Here is a 24,707-nt window from a genome sequence, read left to right as displayed (position 1 = left end):
AGTACTAAACAAATGTGATTGTTGGTATTGATCATCGTGTGTGGGAGATTATTCTTCTTTGTAGGCGGTGTAGCTGAAGCAGGAAGTCATCTGGCACGTTTATTACATTTTATGTAAGAGTATGGGAGATTCAAGAGACTTTGAATGTATAGTTTGAATATGCTTTCAATTTCTTGCTGCATTTTTTTTCTAGAAAAACTGTGCTCGCCTCATAAACTGTGAGATGCTTGTGGAGTTTTGGATCTAATCCTCACTAAATGATAAGAGTTCATATACTTACAAGAAGTCAAAAGAATCTCACAGATGAGAAAAAAAAACTGTATGAGGCTAGGGTTATACTACATAATATATAATCTTGGTTTATAAATAGATTATGGGGCTAATCTACATGTAGAATACTAAATTTAGATGCTTCTTACTCTGCACAAAATTCATTAAAATGTGCTATGTGCTTTGATATAAGATTTGAGACTTTGAAACTGTTAGAAGAATATGCAGGAAAGTCTTTTAAGATATATTCAGATATAGGCGATGATCCTCTGAATAGGACTTTAATAGCTCCAGAAATAACAGCCTAGATTGACAAATGGCGTCACATCAAAATAAAAGCTAATACACTACAAAGGCAGCAGTTACCATAGTGAGGAGGAAACCTACAGAATGGGAGGAAATATTTTTCAGTTATTCACCCAGTCATCATCATTTCATCATTTATGTCTTGGCAGTGCTTAAGCTGTTCCTATCCTGGGCAGTCCTAGAGGCTCGTGTTATTGTCCTACCCAAGCTTCCACAGTCTTCCTTTACGCTGTCTACCCAGTGTTCTGGGGCCTTCCTCTTCCCCTTATCCCATGCACTTCTCCAAGCAGTGCTATCTTCGGGTATCTGCCATCATTCATTCTCATAACATGCTGAAGTATCTCAAGTGCCATTGCCGTATCCTGTAGTTTACTTCCTTCTGTAGATGAAGATGTTTCTTAATGTCATCGTTGCACAGCCTGTCTCTTTGTGTGACGCCTAGAACCCTCCTGAGACACGCCATCTCAAACACACTCAGCCGCTGTTCTAGGAGTGTTTCATTGTTCAGGTTTGGAGTTGTAAAGAAGGCAACTCAAGACAGTGTCTTCTTATAATTTTGTTGTTATCTCTTACTGACCAAACCCCTCCTAGTGCCTGAAATGCAGCCCTGGCTATCCCCATTCACCTCTCTACATCTGAAATAGTTCCCTCCTTTGAACTGAGGTTTCCTCCCAGAGAGACAAAGCTATTTATTTGAGGTTCTGATTCTTTATTACAATTTTAAAATCCTTGTGTGCCCTTCCCATGTGTTGTATCTCAGTCTACTCAATGTTTACTTTCACACCAAGGTTTTCACTTATCTCCACCAATTTATTTACCATGGCCTGGTAACTTTCAGCAAGTAGTGCTGTATTGTCGGCAAAATGCAAGTTATTCATGCCAATCTCCTCATCCTCCAGGGCTGGTGCTATTAATAATTCCAAGATACATTAAAGAGCAGTGGTGAGAGGACGCATCCCTGCAACACTTCTACGATTGTCTTAAACTCATCACTTAGTTCTCCACAGACTTTGACTGATGCAAAGATATCTTTATAGGTATTATTTAGTATTCTTATGATTTTCTCTAGGTACCTGTAGAACCTCATTGCTTCCCAAAGTCCTTTCCTCCAAATGCTATCGAAGCTATCCTGAAGTCGATGTAACAGACATATAATTTTTTTTCCAAATTATTCTTATTTTTCTGTCAGTTGCCTCAAAGTGAAGATCTTATCAATTGTGCTCCTGTTAGCTCTAAATTTGCACTGGGTCTCTGCGAGGATTTCCTCTGTTCTGCCCTTGATCATTTGCAGGATAATGGAGGAGAAGATCTTGCTGCTATGACACAAAGTAATGCCCCTGTAATTTGAGCAGTCTAACTTGTCCTTCTTGTGTATGGGAATTATGACTGAGTGTTTCCATTTCGTGGGAATTACTTTGTGTTCCTGTATCTCTCTGAAGAGTCTGAGAATTGCATGGGCCCCTGAGCTTATTGTAGCTGTCTCCAGCTCTTCCACTGTGATGTTATCCATTCCTGAGATCTTTCTTCATTTTTGTCTCTTGATAGCTTTCTCTATCTCACTGCTGTTAGAGACAATGAGGAAATATTAAATGTTCATCCAATAGGGCATTAAAATCTAGAATATATAAAGAGCTAAAATTTAAAAAAAGATGAAAAATACAATCACGACATGAGCAATTTTATGGGCATTTTTCCAAAAAAAAAAAAAAAGGATGGACAAAGCACCAATAAATACATGATTAAGGTTCAACATCTTTAGACACCAGGGAAATGGAAAGTTAAAACTACATTGTGATTTCATTTTACACTAGGTCAAATGGGTACCATTAAGAAAGCAAAAACTAACAAAGTCGGCAAGAAGGCAGCAGCAAAGAATCCTAAAGAACAGGTGGTTAGAATGGAAATTAGTCAAGCACTATTTAATGGGAGTGGAGGTTCCTCAGAAACTAAAGAAATGGAATACTATTTGACCTAGAAGTGTGCCTCTTGCGTATATGCTCCCAAAGTGTCAAAGTCAGTATACAACAGGGATACCTGCACAGTCACCTTTACTGTATTATGGGTCACATAACAAATCATGTATCATTCTAAATACCCCTTAATAGATGACTGTGTAAAGAAAAAGTATGCATGCATGACAGAATGACATTCAACCAGGAAGAGTAACGAAACCAGTTTGCTTACAGGAAATTGACAGAACTGGAGATCACCATGGACAGTGAGATGGTCCAAACTCAGAAACAAACAAAGAAACAAACAAACAAACCATGTTTTTTTCTCATTTGTAGAATCTACAAACAAAACAATACAGACATGAAAATAGGAGGACACTTACAGAACAGGAAGAGGACCAGTGGGAGGGAGAAGAGGTTCTAAGAGAAGTCAATGTGGGGAGGACAGTGATGGAATGCTATGTGAATATTGGAAGAACAATATCCTTGCCCAAATCCTGACAAACGGGCATGAAGACAAAAGAATGTAGAGGAAGTTAGACTTAAAGCCACTCTTAAATTAATTCTCTGAATTTTTTTTTTTTTCGAGACAGGGTTTCTCTGTGGTTTTGGAGCCTGTCCTGGAACTAGCTCTTGTAGACCAGGCTGGTCTCGAACTCACAGAGATCCGCCTGCCTCTGCCTCCCGAGTGCTGGGATTAAAGGCGTGCGCCACCACCGCCCGGCTTAGTTCTCTGAGAATTTTATGCAGTGTATTTTGATCATATTCAAGCCCCGACTCCTCCCACAACTTCCCTCCCTACTCAACTTTGAATTTTCTTCTTTTTTTCCCAATTGGATCCAGTTTGTGTTGCCCTTCTAGTGTTGGGAGTGGAGTCTGCTCTGGCATGTGACTGGCTACCAGGTGTCACGTTATTGAAAGGAAAACCTGACTTTTCTTTTCTTAGCAGCTATCAGCTGACAATAGCTTCTCAGATAGAGGTGGGAGTTTGTGCCTGTGCTTCCTGCTCTATGCTGGGATTTTACAAGCTTGATTCTTCTCAGCGCTTTTGAACACTGCCTCAATCACTGTGAGTTCATCTATGCTACTGCTGATGTGCCTACTTCTCTTACAATCTTCACACAATCTCTTCTGAGAAGATCCTTCAGCTCTGGGAGAAGTGTGGCCATTTCACAGTCTGTTACTCTATCTGCACATTTGAACAGTTGGTGATCTCTACATTTGCTATCTTCTACAATGAGAAGCTTCTTTGGTGAGTGTTGAGAGATGTTGTAACTATAGATAAGCCGTTAGGAGTCATGTTAATGCTGTGTCTATTTAATGGAGTCATAGTATTGGGTTCTCTCTTAGATCCCATTACCTATCTAGTGACAGGTTGGTGGTCTCTTAAAACCTGCCAGATAAGGGTTCTTTCTCATGGACTGACCTTAGCGCCAATTCAGAAAGTGACTAGTGGCTTTCATAACACTCATGCCATGATTTTACCGGTAGATATATCTTATTAGATCAGTTATTGCTGTAGTTTCCAGGGTTCGCAGCTAGGTGAGATTAGTGATTACCTTTTCTTTCTTTGGTATCATGCATTAGCACCTTCAGTACAACGAAAGCTAGTTGCTATAGATGAAACTTTCAGGTGAGCACCTGCCTAATTTCTTCATGTTCTGACTCAAATTAACTAAAAGAAAGAGAGAGGATGAAAAAATAATACAAACAAAGATGAAAAGGAAAACATTATAATAGATATGGAGAAGACTCTGACATAAATCATAAAGACATACTTTAAATATCTATACTCCAATAAACTCAAAAAATCTAAAGGAAATGGATGAATCTATAGATACACATGACTTACTTTATGTAGAATTAAATCAAGATGAAGTAAATAATTTAAATAGGAATAATCAACAAGGAACAAGTAATAATCAAAAATCCTCCAACGACACAAAACTAGTAAAATAAAACAAAATGCCCAGGTCCAAATGGATAAACTACAATTCTATTAGACCTGCAAAAGAGAACACTAGTATCCCTCAAACTGTTCCATAAGATACAGAAAGGAAGGAACACTTCCAAATTTGTCTTGTGTATCGTTACCCCAACTTGTCAGGTTGTGGGTTAGTTGTGCTGGTATGTGAAGAGGTGTCAGAAATGGTCTCATTTTGGCTGAAGATAGATGTAACTTCTGAATCTAAGAGCCCACCTTCTATAGGCTGTAAAGTAACTTTAGCTACGATGGCCAAATCAAACTTCTATCTATATTTAAATGAAGCCTAGATTTATCATTATGAAATTGGAAACAGCTGAAACAGGCAATTCTGATTCTGATGTCAGCTTCACAACAGGATATCATCTATTAATAAGGAAAATTTAGGGAATCAATAGAATGCTGAGTATTTCATCAAGTGTTGTAATACTTGCTTTTATTACAGCAATTAAAAACGTCCTCAATATATACATTATACATATGTATTTCAAAGTTCAATAATTGGAAATTCTGAGCCTGTTTGTAGGTCAAAAATCTTTTTGAGATTCAGATCTGATGGAATTCTGGCAGTACTTCCCCCAAAGTACGCAAAAATTTGTATATAAAATTTCTCTTAGACTCTGTCACTGAAATCCTGGTATAGACTTTAGGTTAGGGAGCTCTATCATCAGCCATTGTCATGGGAATATTATACATTTGGAAGAAACTAGGTGCTGGGTGACTCTTCTTGCCATCATGGTTTACCTTGTTGATTTTTAGAAGGTCTGAAGAAAGAATCTTAAATGTTGTCTAGCTCTGCTCATGATATTGCTGTCAGTACAGTCCATAACAGACAGGGTAGTGTGGGAAGGAACTACCCAACTACTGAACTTGAAGCTGCATCTCCCTCTCTAGTAATAGTAGAAAGTCTTTTGGTTATCCATCTTAATAAACATTTATTAGGTAACTATTATGTAAAAACACATTTGTAAGCACTGGAGGAAATATAACAACCAAATTCATGTTATTCAGATTATTAATTTATTTCAAAACCAGATATTCTAAATACAAACAAGATAGAAATACATTGGCAACACTGTAATGTTCTTGCAACACTTTCTCTAGTCTTCTTTGATATCAGTAAAGAAGCCATGGGGAGAGAATTGGAAAAAATCCACAACTCACAGAGAAACCAGATGTAAAGCAGAAAAGAAACTGTGTATGAATTATTAACTATAAGATGTAATAAGCATTTTCTGAGAGAAAGTGTACATTGACATTTAGAGAACATTTTGTTCAAAATAAAGCTAGAGAAAGAATTAACATTTGAAAAAATATAGCCTAGCAGCATAAAATCATACTCTCACAGGGAAAGGACTTAGTAAACAATAATCTTTGAGGGAAAAATAAATCAAAACTCTTAGGAGCTTCTACATCCAGAAATTTGTGTGATGTTAGGTTTTATGAGAATAGTATTAAAACCTAACCTTTATAGTCAAAAGAAGTTACAAGAAGTGCCCATTTTTATATGTAGCACTTTTCCAAGGTTGTCAAAGCAAATCACTGTATACTTGATGGTGTAAAGTGACAGGAATGGGTTCTCCTATTGCTGGAGAACAATAGATCTCAACCTTCCTAGTGCTGCGACCCTTTAAGACAGTCTATTATGTTGTGGTGACCCCCGTCATAACATTATTTTTGTTGCTGCTTATGACTTTAATTTTGCTACTTCTTTGAATCATAATGTAAACATCTGTGTTTCCGATGTTAGGCTACTTCTGTGAAAAGGCCATTCAATTCCCAAAAGGATCATGACCTACAGGTTGAGAACCTCTGCTTAAGAGGCTGCAAATCTGTGCCAAGATGGGAGCAAGGCTAAGCTCCTTCTGAAGCCTCCAGGCAGGACTTCTTTTGCCTCTTCCTTGCCCTCCTGCTTCTCAGGTGCTGGTGGTGATTAGCGATCCTTGACTCATAGCTGCATCACTCGGCATCTGTCTATGGCTTCAGGTGACCTTATTTTTTCATGTGTTTCTGTCATAAGGGCATTCATCTTTAAAGTTGGAACCATTCTAATCTAGGATGAATTTATCTCATATCTTGTTTCTGCAAAGATCTTTATTCTGAAAAAAAAAAAAGAATAAAAAAAAAGCCAGATTCTGAAGTTTCTGTGTGAATATACTTCCTTTTTGAGAGAGGAGGTAGTTGGCATTTACTACTTTCCTAATTTAAAATAACTTTGTACAACATTTTAGATTGTGATACCTACAGCAAAAGTAACTTAGAGTTTATTTTAAAAGTCAAAAATTAAGGTGTTTAAAAACATTAAGGATGTTGCTCAATTGGCAATGTGCTTGTCTAGCACAAATGAGGCCCTGAGTCTGCTTCTCAGAGCCACATAAACTAGGAATGAGAGTACATCCCTCTTAGTACATCCCCATTACTGGAGAAATAGAGGCAGGAAGGTCAGAACTTTAAAGTCTTATTTAAAGTTTGAAGCTGACATGAGACCCTGACCCAAGCAATAACAACAACCAAAATAACAGCAACAACAATAATAACAGCCCCAAATAAAACATCATTACTATAAATTGACACACTGAGTGTGGTGGTTTGAATGAGAATGGCCTCTATAGGCTCATGTTTGAGTACTTGGACCTAAACAGTTGGTGGAAATGATTGGGAAGGATTAGGAGGTGTGGCTCTGTTTGGCAGAGGCATGTTATTGGTGGAGACTTTTGATTTTTCAAAAGACTTTGTTCCATTCTCAGTAAGCCTTTCTATCACCATGGGCTCTAACCCCCTAAAACTGTAAGCCAAATTAAAATTTACAAGTTGCCTGGATAATGGTGTTTTTTCACAACAATAGGGAAGTAGCTACAACACTGTGGAAAAACATGAAAACGAAATCATCCATGTTTCTGTGCTATACTGTTTTATATTTGTTATACAATAATTTGTCTAAAAAGGCAAGAGATTCTTGGCTGGATCCTGGTGGTGAGAAAAATAAGTGCTTATTGCAGTATTATATTACAACTTCCCAGTTAAACCACATTGTTTAGAACTATATAGATCTATGTATGCCTTCAAAAGCATCATATGTCAGTAGTGATTAAGTCTTTAAAACAGTCTTGTGTGATAGCCATAAATAACATATCTTGGAGTAACTCTAACAAAACAAGTGGAAGACCTGTATGAAAAGACCTTTAAATCTCTCTCTCTCTCTCTCTCTCTCTCTCTCTCTCTCTCTCTCTCTCTCTCTCTCTCTCTCTCTCTCACACACACACACACACGCACACACACACACACGCATAAACACACAGGCATGCATGCATGCAATACACCCTCTCTCTCTCTCTCTCTTTCTCTCTCTCTCTCTCTCTCTCTCTCTCTCTCTCTCTCTCACACACACACACACACACACACACAAGATAAATGCAATAAAACATATTGTTCTATTTGAAAACTATAGTTAAAGCTAGTTTTAGTGAGATTTTATTGAAGCATGTGTGTAATTATTTCCAAGTGGGTAAGATAGTATTTGGAAAGACTATGGATTCAGAATGGTGATTTTTCTTGTTCTATTTCTCCAGTTTCTCTCTTCCCATCATGTGTTTCTTTCCTGTCTTGTTTGCTTCCTATAAGGTTTTTTCCCCCACGTTGTGAGTGAGCTGACGAAGAAGCCAAAGGATCCTCAGCTGAGCACCATCCCAGCTTCACGATATATTACTGTGAAAGAAGTGATGCCCATGTGTATGGTTCTGATCTCTGAGTTGGATCACTTGGCAATTTTCAGGCCAACAATACGGTCAAAGGCCAAGCTTCTTTGTCGGTCTAGGATGTAGGTCTGTGCTATGTGGTTAAGGGAACAGTGAGATGCCATAGCTGGAAGGATGTAGTCAGAACAGAGTAACAGACATGCTAGGATCAAAGGATAATCAATAGCTCCAAGGTCTTATTCAATAGTCCTAAACATATTCAGAGCTGAACTTTAGGAATATTCTCAGAGCACTGATAATGAACTTTCCAAGTAAGTGTCTAAATATCTCTGATATTTAAAAAAAATATTAAAAAAGTATTTTTCCCTGAGGAGTCCTGAGGTAAGATGACTTTGTGCCCTGTAGCTTAAACATGGCTTTCATAAGTCTTATTTCCAGTACATTGGAAGAATTGCTATTCTGAACAGACTGACTGTGACCTTTGGAAATGTCAGAGGTGATTTTGACTATGGCTGAAGCATCTCACCTGTACAACATGCTGTTAGTTTAAGAGATTCTATGTTCATGACATTGCAAGGTTATCTTTTCTTGACTGTACTCTTTCGGAAAATATGTTTTAGCACTAAGACAATTCACTTCTTACAAAGCAGTTCTCATTAGAAAATGTCACATCATGAACTGTTGGGAAAAGGAGCAGAAAGATCTGATTAGTGGGGGAGGAGTGTTCTTCCCAAGTTTAGAAGATTGTCAGCAGTCAGTCATTAAACACCATTAAACACACCTACTGAACAGTGGAGTATCTCTGGGGTTCTCCAAAATTCCAGATATCCAGTTGGAAGAAAAACACTCATAATCTGTGTTGAAAATAGTATATTTTGTTTTCCTTAGTAGATTCTTATACATGGATATGAACTGAATTAATTATTTAAAAACTTATTAAGTACTCAGAGGGACCAGGTCTTTCACAACTTTAGTATTATTAAATTCTAATATACCTACAACATGTATACACTCATAAATGCATATAGACACATGGTGGGAACAATCTGAGACAAGTTTTGTAAAATTTTCAAGGTTTTCCTGATGAAGAGGAAATGAAACTTGTATTATTTTTAAAACTCAGTTTGTCATATGGGAGGTATTGCTCGCCAAATTCTACATATCTCTACTGGACTCTTGCAGAAAACAGTCATTTTATCACTCATGTACAAGACTAGTGATTGATAAAGTTGAATGGAAAGCAGTTGTCACTGTAAGTCAACAACATACATCATATTGCCTTTTGATGAAGACTCAGATGTGCAATTGTAACTAAATGCTGCCTTATTTTTTTCCTTCAAAGTCTGTTGTTTGATTTAATTCTGGAGAGGAGAGAGAGAGAGGAGAGAGAGAGAGAGAGAGAGAGAGAGAGAGAGAGAGAGAGAGAGAGAGAGAGAGAGAATCAATTAAAATTATGGTTTACTTTTGAATTACCTGAATTTGAATTTAATTGGAAATATTTTATATGGGAGCATTTTGATTTGAGTTCCTACAACTTGAACTTATGTGGTATTCACTTTCGTTTTTCTCTTGAATTCTGTTTCCTTCACTGGCCTTATCTTCTCATTCAATTTTTTTTGTTTTGTTTTGTTTTGTTTTTCGAGACAGGGTTTCTCTGTGGTTTTTGGAGCCTGTCCTGGAACTAGCTCTTGTAGACCAGGCTGGTCTCGAACTCCCAGAGATCCGCCTGCCTCTGCCTCCCGAGTGCTGGGATTAAAGGCGTGTGCCATCACCACCCGGCTCTTCTCATTCTATGACTTCCACAGGAGACCTTTAAGTGAGCTGTTTTGCTTTATCTGATGTTCCATGCTCAGATAGAATGTGTTTGGCTAGCATCTTTAGCATCTTTCTCCCTGATTTTTTAAACATTTTGTTTAGTTCTTTATGAGTGTTGTACAATACATTTTGATCATATTTATCCCCATCGCCCTCCCCACTCTTCTCAGATCTACCTCTCTTCTTACTCAGTTAACTTACTTTATGCCCCCCCTTTTTTAACCTTATAAGACCAATTTGTGCTCCCTAAATATTCTTGTATGTGTGGTCTTCTACTGTAGGATGGTCATCTTACCAGAGGTCATACCCTTAGAAAAAACTGCCTCTTCCTTCCCTAGTAGCTAACAATTTTCAATAGCTCCATGATGAGAGGTGGGGCTGTGTGCCTAGTTTTCCCCTTCATGCTGGGATTTGATCTGGCTTGGGTTTTCCCTTTTGTGTGCTATCACAACCATGCCTGTGTGAATGCTTGTGTAGGTGCATCTTTCTAGTTATGTCCAGAATTCCCTGTTTCTGCATAGTCACCCACTGTCCTTGGCTGTTACATTTCCGATTTCTTATTCCAAGCTTTAGATATGTCTTGAATTTTTTTTTTTATGTAAGGAACTTACTGTTTTTTATTGTACCTTGACAGGCATCTATCGTACAAAAATAATAAGGCTTATTAGTAGGAATAAAGCATGGAGACTATTCTTAGAATAGGAAGGCTTACCTAAATAGAAAACTATCAATAGATGAATATAAAATGGCTGAAAGACACTTAAGGAAATGCTCTACATCCTTAGCCATCAGAGAAATGCAAATCAAAACAACTCTGAGATTCCATCTTATACCTGTAAGAATGGCTATGATCAAAACCACTGATCACAACTTACGCTAGAGAGGATGTGGGGTAAAGGGACCATTTCTGCATTGCTGGTGGGAGTGCAAACTGGTACAGCCACTTTGGATATCAGTATGGTGATTTCTCATAAAATTAGGAAACAACCTACCTCAAGACCCAGAAATACCACTTTTGGGTATATACCAAAGATGCTCAATCACACCACAAGGACAAGTGCTCACTTATGCTCATAGCAGCATTAATTTTCATAACCAGAACCTGGAAACAACCTAAATGCCCCTCTACTGAAGAATGGATGAGGAAAATGTGGTACATTTACACAAGGAAGTACTACACAGCAGGAAAAAATAATGGTATCATGATATTTGCAGGCAAATGGATGGAGCTAGAAAACATCATAAGGTAACCCAGACCCACAAAGATAAATATCATATGTACTCACTCATAAGTGAGTTTTAGACATAAAACAAAGAAAAAACAGCCTACAATTCATAATCCAAGAGAACCCAGACAATAAAGAGGACCCTAAGAGAGACATGCATGGATCTAATGTACATGGGAGGTAGAAAAAGACAAGATCTCCTGAGTAAATTGGGAGCATGGGGACCTTGGAAGAGGGTAGAAGGGGGAGGGGGAGGAAGGGAGGGGAGCAGAGAAAAATGTATAGCTCAATAAAAACAATTAAAAAATAGAATAGGAAGCCTTGTTGGAGAAAATGACCAGACTTGAGGACAAACAGATGGAGATTGGTGTGAAAAGCTGTGAACGTGGCAACACTTGAATTAGTCACTCACAGTGGGAGAGGGATTCCTCTAAGGCAGAGGTTGGGATGATAACCATATATCACCAGTGATCCTTAATTTTCCAAAACTACAAAGGTGTCTCTTAGCGTTAAAGGCAAATGTTTTCCCAGCACTCGCCTAGAATGTTGTACAACTTAGTAAAAGCCTCACTGTTCCAACCTCTAATTATGTATTCAGTTAAGAATATCTCTTGCCAATGGAGAGTTTGAAAAACTTATTTAAAGAAATATTCACTGAAAAATATTACCATGTGATACATTTAGATTATGATTTTGTGTGACACATACTCACCTGCAAACATGAGGACCCTGAGAAAATGTAATGTATGCGTTCTCATCTGTCAGGGACACTGGAGCATGGGTCCATGATTGGCAAAATAGTGAGAACATTGGGCCTGTCTTATTTGTGTTTCTTTCTGCATGTTCTCTCTCCTCCCCCTATGGGCACATAAATAGCAAACTTGTATGAAATTCGAATTGTTTCCGGTCTCATTCTTTATTGATGGAACTCTGCATTTCCTTTATTGTGCACCTCCCTGGCCCTTGGTGCTCTCACGTCTGCATGCACAACAAGAAGTCTCACAGTGAGGCTGCCCAGGGCAAGCACTTGTGTTTGCTCAATCTCCATATCCAGACCTCAGCTTTTCTTCATGAGGCTTTACGTTCTGGGTGTTCATAAATCAAACCATGACAAGGAATTTAATGACATTACACATACCAAGAAAAAAAAATAAAATTAGAATGCTATAAGACAAAATTTTACAAAGTCCCCTGTAATATGCCACTGCATGCAATTTTTTAAAATAAAAATCTGATAGGTATTAGTGATCTAAGAATAGGTTTCTTTAAGTTCTCAAATCACCATAACCCATCAACAAAACATATTAACTATTAAATAATCATTGCTCATTCTTGATTTTTCTTGCTGAAAATTGCTTAAAGAATAAGTAAGCACTGAAATTTACTTTGGTACCAACATAATACCACTAAGTATAATTTAGGTCAACATATACATTTTTAAGAAGAATCACACAAGAATTCCAAGTCCTTAGAAACAAGGAAACAATAAAGGCCTAAGGCAACAGAAATGCTGATTTGATCATTATACATTGCATATGTGCATTTAAAAATTATGTTGTTCCGTGTTGGCATGTGGTTATTGTGCCAGCTAAAAAGTAAAGGTTAAAACAAGTCCGGAGCATTTCCTGTGTGTCTTCACAGACACTGAATCAGCCAGATTCATCTGCTGTCCAGGAGGTCAAGAGTGTGAAGGTCATGTATATGACCCCAGAGGCTTCTGAGTCAATATTTCCTTAGCTGGGCAAGGAAACATCAGAGGAAGCATTGCTTAGGATTGTATTATTTGTTTATTTATTTAGCCTTTAAGCAATGTGAAACTGGAACAAAATCCCCGAAGACATCAGCATAGGAAGGAATGGTTTCCATGAGTGAAACTTGCTACTGGACTGTTTCAGAGTGTGGAGAACCACAGGTGTCACAGGCTTCTGTACCCCAAGTCTTCCTGGCTGGGAAGCTCTGCGCGCTATGTGGAAGTAGAGAGTAGCAAAAGAGTCAGGGGACACGGTGGAAATGCCAGTTAGAGCTAGATAATGATTAAGGTCTCTGATAATCCGGGGTCTAATTTATTTTTTCTCTGTTAATCTCATTGGTATACTTCTTATTCAGCTTATGTGTCATTAGAGTGATGTCTATTTCCACTGAGTTATTTTTCATTTTAAAGACAATGAAATGCTTCCAAATCATGGTCTCTCGGTTTCAACACAAAGCTGAGCTTGAGGAGAGAAAAGCAAATCTTTTCTAGGAAAAAAGAATTTTGTTTTGTTTTGATTTCTCAGGGCTAAAAGTCTGTGTATACTCATCCCCTTTGGTACTTATCCAGTCTGTGCAATTCAGCCTAGGTTTCTCTCTATCTTTCCTATACTGCAGTTTAAAAATATCCATTAAAATATAAATTATGGAGATATAAAGTTAAGTCAGTTGTGACTGACTCCTCTTCTTGGCTGAGGCTGTGAGTTTACAATCACAACAGAGACAAAATTCTCCCCACAAATATCTTATTATCGAGGGTTACCATGACAAGGCACCATGGATGTGCATTTTATCACATTGTAGGCGTTAGAGGTTGAAGGATCAGGGTGTCTAAATTCCCCAAAGTGTCTATGAGGATATTAAATACTTAAACTGTAGTTAACAAAGACGAGAGTTGTCAAAGAGTGTTCGATCAGAAATGAGGAAGGAATAAAAATCATTTCCTTTTTACACAGAATTAAGAATCAGTCTACTGTTGCACAAGCCAAACAAGAAGCCAGACATTTATTCCAAGGAGTTAGATATGCCTGTACATTAATTCCTGGCATTGGTTTCTGTGCCAATAGCTCTGTAGTCTCAGCTTTTGTGGTATTTCTTGTCGACAGAGGTTAAGTCCATAATACACTTTGCTTTCCCAACCATCTGCCAGAAGAATGCCATTTGTCCTCAAAGCAGAATTCTTTCTGTGTTTCAGAGTCTCAAGAAACTTTGCTTTGTGGCTTTGAGGTAACTTCTCAACTCATAGTGCCTTCAGGCTTCCTGGCTTTATTTTAATCGTGCAATGTACTTTACTATTTATCCTTTAACATCTTTACAAACATGATATAATTTTTAAAAATTGAATTAGGAACACTTACTGTACAGCTGCCTTTTGTTTTCTGCTATTCTGTTCTTAACAACCACTTCATCATTAAGGTTTCTTGTTAGGCAGTTTCCTGGTGGCATGGAACACTGTCCTCCTAGCCTAAAAGCCATCAGGGTTGTAGGCGGAACAGCTGTGATTTACCCTCAAGAGACTCTCGACATGATTGGGCCTATTGATATTCATAGAAAAAGTGGGAGAGGAGGGTTGTTAGGACCTCGGTTAAGACTCCAGTCACTCCTTCCAGCACCTGCTGCCCACCTGTGTGTAACTTTGCTCCAGCTGTCTGTGATCCCCAGAGGACCTAGTGTATACAAGGGTGGATGTTAGCTGACAAGGAACTTCATCTATGCAGATATGGGAAGTCATCATCCATACTTGGAAGAGACTCTTTAGTGCTGCACCTATTTTGGGGTCACTTGTACTCCAGTAAGTAAGCGCCCCAATTTCCTAATGGGTTGCCAAAAAGATGCCAAAAAAGATGGGTGATTTTTCACTGGTACCCTCTCTAGAGTTCATATACAGTTGTTCACGAGAAGTATACTAAGCATCTGGGAAAAGCTGTGTGCTTTATTTTGAAGTAATTCAAAAAAAGTTAAGCTGCTTCAAAAACTAAACACACATATTTGCAGGGTATCATATATTATAAAAATTTCATTCATTTCATCAATCGTGAAAACTATTTTACATGAATTTCTGACTTTTACTTCTTTATAATAAAAATAACGTAGATGCTCAGGGCTGCACGTTAGACACTTGCAATGATTATTTTTGTCAACTTAATTGGTTTGAGAAATACATAGGATATTAGTCAGTAGATGATGCCTCTGGGTTTATTTTCTTGAGTTAAGAACGACGACAAATCCACACTGAGTGAGGGTGGTGCCATCTCCGTAGGCTTGAGATAAGAATCCAGCGTGCACAGACCATCTCTCTCTCTGCTTTATGTTTGCCATGATGTGGTCCTCCCTGCTCTGTGCTGTTTTTAACAAAGTCTCAACCATTCACTTTTTAAAAATTAAGGCGTGAGAGCTGGATGCTGGGGTCAACGCCTGCTAGCTCAGAGAAGCAAAGAAACCTCCCAGCTGACCTTCCTGCTCAATCAGTGTCCCAGAAGCTCTTTCTCTCCCGTGTCATCTCAAGCTCTCTCAACTCAATGCTCCTCCCTTCTACTTCCTGTGAGCCTTTCTATCTGTCCTCCTGACTCCCTCTTGCTGTCTGTGGTTTTTCTCCTTAATCATCCTACGTTTATTTCCTGTCTATTGATTGCTTGCTCTGCCTCTAGACCTATGGTTGATTTTATTTAATCCTGTTTACTCTATTTAGACAGAAAGCTCTTGAATTACAGGTGTGCACTAGGGCTGAGCCACACAACAACTAGAAACAGGTTTTTTTTTCAGTACATGGCTCCATCTTGGGGTTCACAGTGTGATCAAATATCCTGCCACAGTTCTGCCCCATCTCATCCTTCTCATCATGATGACCTGAGACCTTGAAACTGTGAGTGTAAATAAATACTTGGCTCTTGCTTGGGTTTCACTCTTCCTATTTCTCATGAACCTGAAGTATCCTTACTACTTTCTGGCAATTTAATTTTGCTGATTTGAAGTAGACATTTTAACAAATAAACATGCATCACACAGCTTTGCAAACTCCTTTGAATGAAAGATTGTTATAGTAACGTGGCATGTTCCCTTCTTCCCAGTGTCCCTGTCTCCACCTCACACTTCTTGCTTTCCTATATATGATGCACCCTTTCTTCTATTTTCCCCCTAATTTAACTTTTTATTAATTATTTGTGGATTTCACATCATGCATCTTGATCCCACTCATCTCCCCCTCATCCCCACATCTGCCCTCTGCCCCTGCGACAATCACCCCCAAACAAAACAATATAAAATTTAAAAGAAAAGAAAGAGAAAGAAGAAAAGAAAAGAAAAATCTTGCCATGGAAGCTGTAGGGTGACATAGTGAGTCACACAGTGGACCTTTTAGTTCTGTGTCTTTACTTATAAGTGTTCATTGTAATGAGTTGTTGATCTGATTCGAGGCCTCTTGTTTCTGCTACACTATCCATACTGAGCCCTCACTGGGACTCCTCTCAGATATCCTGTGTTGACCTGTGTCATGGAGTTCCTGCTGCTTTGGGTCTACAGGACTGGCCCCTTTAGGTGCTCCAGCAGATTATACATGGGGTGGGTGTTGGAATGGGTCAACTCGTAGCCCTGGTTCTGGGCCTGGATGGATGCTGGGTTGGTCTGCTTGCCAGTTCTCCCTCATCCTCACCACCAGGATGACCTCTCTAGCACCGCCCCATCTAGCTAGCTTACCCTATGCAGCGAGCAGCAAAGGACAGGACTGGCTCACCTGCAGGTATACCAACAGGGCTAGCTCTACTGTGTAGCCAAGGCTAGGTTCAGGGGCCACTCTCCTGAATGCTACAACTGGTGAGGGGCAGGGGCAGCACTCCCATGTCTCTCCACCCACATCACCATATAGCAGATGAGGGGTGAGTTCAGATCTTCCGTGCTCACGTTCTCGGGGGACAGGTCACCTGCATTCCTGTCAGTAGGCTCAGCTCTACTGTGCTGCCCAGGAGAGGCGCAGGGGTCACTCTTCCAAGCGCTGCAGCTGATGAGGGGCAGGGTCAGTTCTCTCTTCTGCTGCACTTGGTGAGAGGAGAGGAGGGCATCTTTATGAGGCACCCTTTGAATAGTGTGGGTGATGCAGACAGACCATGCAGGAGGCAAAGTGAGTGGCAGAGAGTGGGCTAGAGACACAGAGGCAGTAAATCATGTTGCAAATATTACTTTGGAGGTTATTCCCATTATCAGTTTGGAATATGAAATGTGTGGCAAATGGCACGACACTGAAATTAAAGATGCCACCTGCAATAGGTCATAGCAAGCAGAACTCCGTAAGGCGAAGGGACATTGGATAAAGCGATGTAATTAGAAAGATGTTTATTTAAAGAAGATAAAGAGAGCTGTTTAGTTTCGCAAGCCAACAAATCATGTTTACAATGTACCTGCTCGGGTATATGTCACTGAAAAGTCCATAGTTTCAATACCTCCTATTTTATTCTTACTACCCTTAATATTTAGTAACATTTCGTCCATATCCACTATGCAGAAATCATGTTCCCATTATCTCCTTTTATGGTAAGTACTTTCTAATCATAAATAAATAGTTCAGGTCCCCAATAGGGCACAACAGAAAACATATAAGAAATGAAAAGGGACAGGATGAATCAAGTCCAGAAATCAAAAGCAAAGTGATAATCTGACTGCCTGAAGCAAAAGAGTACAGGAGAAAACCACAATCTTCTCCTGTTATGGCAATGTAAATTATGAATTTTGCATTACTCTGGTGAGATAATCTTTATGGGAAAGAATTCTAAAAAAAGATTAATAAAATACTTGAATTGGATGTGCAGGATTAATGGAAATTTGCATATAACATCAAGTTTTTACAACTATCAATAAACAAGTAATGATCAATGAAGATCACACATGTCACAAAATAAAATCATGTTATAACGTATTATAAATTTCCTTATAATCTGTATTTTAGATAACATCTTTTATTAGTGGTTAGTGTGAAAATATATACTATGAAAATATCTCTGCAGCAAATATAAAAACTTCTCTATAATATGTCATATGGTTTGATTTGCCAAAACCCACATGCGTAAATTCTACATACTTATTCTACAACTAATAAATGAATTGACAGATAACTTAGACAAAAAGAAATAGAGAAGCCCTTCCTATACTTTAGAACAGCTATTCTTGCTATAGATTAGCTGAGTCAGAATTTACAACTTGAGACCAGAAATCTGCCCTGTGTTTTTCTTAAGTGCTTTATATAATTATTACGTTGAAGAACCTGTGTCCTAGATATCCTCACTCTAACACGAACAAAAGAAGAATGCATCAGAACAGGCCACACACTAGGGAACAAAGACATCTTGCAGATTGTAACCTTTCTAAAAATTATAATCATAACCCAGTCCATGGATTAAGCTGTTGTAGATGCTAAAAATTTATAGCCAATTAGTTTATTATAAGGATATTGAATTGCCATGGTAACCGAAGCACTTGAGTTTCTTGCTTGGAATTTTTAGATCAACATCTATTTTGGTTTCAAAGAAAGCAAGGAGTTTTGGGGAATGGAGGTTGTTGAACATTTTAGCTCAGGGCCTCATGCGCTAAGAACACATTCCTAGGAGTTTGCAGCTCAACTGCTCCCTTAGGCCCATGCTGCCACTTTTTTGCTTTTTATTCTTGAAAATTAGCATAAATCAATTTGTTTTTCACAAGTTCAAAATGCCAAACATAAAACACTGGGAGGTATATGTGAGCAGAAATGCAAATTCATTGAAAAGTACATGCCAGACTGGCTTGTACAAAAAAATGGGCATATACAGTCTTTCTGTGCTGACATATGCTTCTTTAAACTCACAAAACGCTTTACCCAGTGGCAAGAGGAAGACAATGGACAGCGGCTAAAATGAATTATCTATGAATTGTTGAGTTGAACCTGCTCATTCTGTTTGAAAGAAATGAAATAAACGTTGATGCAATTCTTTGAGGCCTCCTGCCTGTAGGAATACATTGAAGCAAGCAGGTTGTATGTTCTCTTGTGACTCATATCTAGGTAGATGAGGGCTGTATTTTGTCCCACTCTCTTGGGTATTGTTTAGATCCATACACACCTCACATTTCTTTTCTTTCCTCAGTATTTTCTAATACTTCAGATTTATGCTTTCAAGCCTCAGGGTCCTGTTTTAATCCCTGGCTTTCAGCTCATGTTTAAGGCACGAAGAAGGAGAAGAAGTGGATGGGCTCTCTTTTGTTCTTTAAAAAAATGTCAGCAAAAGGGGCTGGAGAGATGGCTCAGCGATTAAGAGCATTGCCTGCTCTTCCAAAGGTCCTGAGTTCAATTCCTAGCAATCACATGGTGGCTCACAACCATCTGTAATGCGGTCTGGTGGCCTCTTCTGGCCTGCAGGCATACAGACAGACAGAATATTGTATACATAATAAATAAATAAATGTAAAAAAAAAAAGAAAAAAAAGCTATAGCCAGTTGTTAGCTCATTCTAAAGCTACTAGGTCTCTTTAAAAAGAAAAGTCAGCAAAGCAAACATTTCCCTAAGGCTTTCTCCTGAAGTTCTTTTTGACTGCCTTTTCCTGTGAGTCTAGGACAGGTAGTGGAAGTGATGGACAGCAATGGAAGGCTCAGCTTGGAGGGTGCTGTTTACTGGCTTAGTCTGTCTGTTTCCTTATAGAACCTAGGGCCACCAGTCCAGGGGTAACTCCACCCACAATGGGCTTGGATCTCCTCCACCAATCACTACTTAATAAAATGTCTTACAGGCTTGCTGCTAGCCTGATCTTATGAAGGTGTTTTCTTTTTCTTTATTTTTTTCCCCAACATAATACCCTTATTGATTATTTGGGAATTTCATGCCATGCACCCTGATCACACCACTTCCCACTCCTCCCAGATTCACCCTCCCACCCTTAAACCTCCTACAAAAAAGAAAAAATCACACCAAGTCTTATTTGTGCAGCCCATCTACTCACTAGAGCCCTGTCAAACTCCCAGTGGCCAGCCCCTTAAATATGACTGAGTCCTTCTTCACCCACTGCCAGAAGCCATCAGCCATGAAGAGCTACACGAATCTTTGTCACAATTTTGAAAGACTCTCTTCAGTAGCTTCTTGTCTGTACTGTTTCCTTTTTGGTGGGAGCCAGGCTGTCAGAGAAGTTTTCAATGTCTCTCATTGCCAATTATGAGTCTGCGGTCATTGACACCACTGCAAAAGAAGCTTCCTTGCCTTTAACAACTGGTAGCATCATAGCCACAGACCTCAACATGGTCTCTGGTAGCAGTATGCACCACAGACATCAAGGGTCTTCTGTGATAGCCCAGACCATGGATAGACACATGGCTCCTGAGGACAGCATGGCCCACAGACATCAATACGGCCTTAGGCAGTAGTGCAGGCCGCAGACATCAACATAGCTTCCAGTGGTAACACGGATCATGGATGTCAGCATGACCTCAGACAGCAGCATGGACCATAGATCTCTGCATGGCCTCCACCAACAGCACAGGCTATGGATACCAGCATGACCTCTGGCAACAACGTGGACCATGGGGGTCTCTCGAGGAGGCTTAATCCAGAAAATGAACTGTTCTTCATCTCAGATATCTTATTGGTGATGGGACAGCTGGGTAGTAGGTTTGGGGGCAGAGCCCACAGGAGCTCCAGGCTGCTGCACAACACCCTGCTAGCCCTTCTTGGTAATGACAAGCTCCTTTTTCTGCCACCTGGGCTTCCATACTGTGGCTGTTTATGCAGTTCTGCCTTTCTTCACTGCGTTTAAGCTCCTCTATTCTGCCGTCTTTCCTACTTCTCTATTGCACATTCGTTCATTAGAGTGATATTACAAACTGCTGTGTGTTATACAGTAATATACTCTCTCTCTCTCTCTCTCTCTCTCTCTCTCTCTCTCTGCCCAAAGAGCTTTACATGATAATCCTTACTGCAATGAGTCATTCATTAGTCTGTTTCAAGGTTTCTGGTAAATACTAGTCTCTCTCTGAGACTCATCTTGGATATCCTGTTGCTGTCCAGAGTCAGGGTGGTCTTGGGGCAGGAACCATGTAAGTTACAGGTCGCTGCACACCTCCCTGGCCTCAGCAATGTCCACCCTGCTGACTTACCTGGCAAGACCATTGTGCTTGCAGGCCCTGGGCAGTGCCTTGGCTGACAATCTCCTCCCAACAACAGAACGAACATTGAGAGCTGCAGTGGTGGAGATTCCTGGGGTCAGACTCAGCGGCCCGAGCCCCCCACTGGGCCAAGAACCAGACTACTCAGCCACAGCCTGCTCCTTTGTTCCCAGAGGCATTTTCTCAAAGGAAGTTTCCTCCTCTCAGCTGTCTTTAGCTGTGCCAGGTTGGCATAAAAGTATCCAGCACACACACACACACACACACACACACACACACACACACACACATTTTCTTTTTGTAGGAATGGAAACCAAGGGTCATGGAGAAGTCTAATATGGCTGAGGAACTGGAGGAAGAATCCTCGGGATTGATCATACCTAAGCAGGAATGAGGATGTCAAAGAGAAAAGCAGAAATAATTTGAGACCATCTGTGACCTCTGTTACCGTTTTCCTCCTGTTAGCTCTGGTTTCATCTTCCAATTAAGACATTTCGCTTTATAAGGTAAGGAACATTCCTTATTGCCTTTTGTAGTTAAGTAATTGAAGTTAATCTCTTCAAGGGAGATCTCAGTCGGATTGATAGACGCTTGAAAAATTCATTAAGAAAGAAAACTAATAAAAGAAACTCTCCGGCGAGCAATGTGGGTATTATGGTCTTAGCCCTTGAAATACAGCAGAGCGTCTGTCCAAGCCAAATGCTTAGCTTCTAACATGCAAAATCAGGATTATGCAACGGTACAAAGATGGCAAAGCTATTGTTTTAAGAGAGTTTATCTACTTGTTAGGCTGTTAAGCCAGCTGGGAGGACTCAGCATGTACCTGCCTCCTAAACCTTTGTAAAGAGTTAGCCTGAGATTGTATTTTTTTATTAACATAATTTTTTATTGTTTTTTTTTGGGAATTTCACTTCATGCACCCTGATCCCAGTCATTTCCTCTGTATCCACCCTTCACTCATATAATAATCCCCACCCCCACCCCAAGGAAAACTAAAAACAAAATAAAATAAAAATAACAAATAAGAATATTAATTAAAAAGAACAACCAGCCAGGCGGTGGTGGTGCACGCCTCCCAGCACTCGGGAGGCAGAGGCAGGTGTGCTCTGTGAGTTCGAGGACAGCTTGGTCTACAAGAGTTAGTTCCAGGACAGGCACCAAAGCTACAGAGAAACCCTGTCTCAAAAAACCAAACCAAACCAAACCAAACCAAACCAAACCAAAACAACAACAACAAAAAACAACTATACAAAAAAAAACCCTGTAGCTTTAAAGAGGAAAAAGAGAAAAAGCAGAGAAGAGAAAGGAGGACTCTATGCCATTTGATTAAATCCTTCCCTGACCAGGACGTCATATGAACGGTTTAATCTGAATGGCTACAATAACCTTTTCTTTGTTATTTAATTCTGCAGACTGAATTCAGAGTTTCATAGACAGGCAAGTGCTGTATCATTCAGACACACTGCAAGCCCCAACAAATGTTTACAAAGTAAAGAAAGATTAAGGGGACATGGAAATGGAATGGCCTGCTATTTTAAAGAATATGATATTAGGTCGACTGGGTGCTGAGTGGGTGGCACACACGTATAATCCCAGCACAAAGGAGGCTTTACGAGGAGGACCATTAGAAGTTTGAGGTCAGTCTGGGATACATACTGAGTGCAGCCTATTTTTAAGAGGGACCCAATTTATTACAAGTTAATAGATTGTCGTTTGTAAATATCAGGGCTAAATCATCTTCGTTTGAGAAAGTTCAGGTCTAAATATTTTGAACAGAGTCTGAAGATGAATGGTACGCCATGAAGGGTTAAGAGACAAAATAGCGACAAACAGCAGACAAACACACCTTGTCCTCTTCAGAGTCAGGCACGGCTATTAGCACGCAGAAGCGAGTCTCCCTTGTCTGAAGCTTTTGCAGCTCCTCTTCCTAGGACTGTTTTGGAAAATGTGTGTTTTAAATTCATCTCTATTCTTTGAGGATATAGTTCAGTTTTAGAAATGCCTAGAAGTCAGAAAGAAGTGTCTGGAGCAAGGTAGATATTAGAGTACTTTTTAAAAAAAACAAAATGCATAAATATGTAGCAATGTGAGGTGTTTTCTATAATTATTTATGAGCTAAATATTAAGATAATGCCTCAAGTGAGGTATAAAGCTATCTGATAAAAAAAAATAGCTTCATTGGAATTCACTGGGATAATTTATCCTTTCCCAGGATGACTGCTTTGAAAAACAAAATTGATTTGGCGGCGTTTCTCTTGATCAGCACTCACCATCTCATTTAAATACTTGCCCTGCACAATACATTTGCAACAGGTGCTTTTAGTCAAGAGTTTGTTCCGTACAAAATCTCTTTATGCTGTTTTTAATAATTGCTTTGGTGGCGAACAGAGCTGTCTTAAGATTTTCTTTAGTTACCTGAAAAGAACAGTGAACACGATTCAGAGGGGGAAAAAAAAAGCACAGTTTTTCTAGTAAGGGTCTGTGGGTAACGGTTGAGTTCTTTTATTAGGAGCCTAATGAAAATCGGTTGCAGTGAGTCTCTTTCTCTCTCTCCCCAAATAACTAGTGATTATAAAAATAGCTCTCTGTAGATTTCCTCTGTAGGATGTGCAGAATTTGTTCATAATACACCCCGTCTCTGTATTGAGCACTGTGATACCATTTCTGTTAAAGTGATGATAATTCTTCCTAAGACGAAAGTAAATAGAAGGAGAACTTATACAACGGATACAATGAGCCAGACAGGTGTCACCAGCTCCCATGTTCATTTCCTTTTTATGTTTGGAGAAGTCTCCCAGGGAAAACAAGAAGGAGTTAGCAGGAAATATTCTGGAAAACCTATTTGTCCTTGTTCAGAAGCAGGGAAATAGAAAGGAAGGCTCTGACCAAGGAGCTGGTTGTGGCATCGTTTAGTTCCCTGATCACTGATTTCAGTCAACACTCACTCCGTGGCATAAATAAGTGGAATTGGTAGGTCAGCCCTGGAAGAGACAAGAGTGCCACATACTCATTATCAATCTGTTGACTGTTTTTATTTTATTAACAGTTTAGCGTGTTCTCTGTGGTACCGAGAAGCAGGCCAATTTCAGCTCAGCATAAGAAATAGACAAGGCCACAGCTTCTGGAATTTTATGCCAGAGAGGGCTTTTTAACTGATTCACATCCCTTTGCTTATTTTATTTTTGCCCATGGGAAAAACAGCAAAAAGGTTTATGTAACACATTTTGATTAAATACATGAAAACACACTGATTTTTCTTTCTTCAGAAAATAGCATTTGTACGTCTTATTTCATTGAATGTACTGATATGATTTTATGCATAAATTTTGAAAGCAAATAGCTAGATTTATAGGAAAAGAAATCCTCTGTGTGACTTGATGTGGTTTTAAACTCACAGTGCTTACAGTATCTTCTCCATCAATTCACAGATGTTTATCTGGCACCCACGATATGACTTAGAACTTAGGATTTCAGGGCACAGTGTACAAAAACAAATATAGTACCTAGCCTATTTGGACAGAACACACAAGGATTGTTACAAGGTAGTATATATTCAAGGACTGAATTGTGCCCAGCTTCAGTGCTAACAGTGCTTAACGA

Source organism: Chionomys nivalis, chromosome 18 (genome assembly GCF_950005125.1).
Source record: "Chionomys nivalis chromosome 18, mChiNiv1.1, whole genome shotgun sequence".
NCBI lineage: Eukaryota > Metazoa > Chordata > Mammalia > Rodentia > Cricetidae > Chionomys > Chionomys nivalis.
This window is presented reverse-complemented; position numbering follows the sequence as displayed.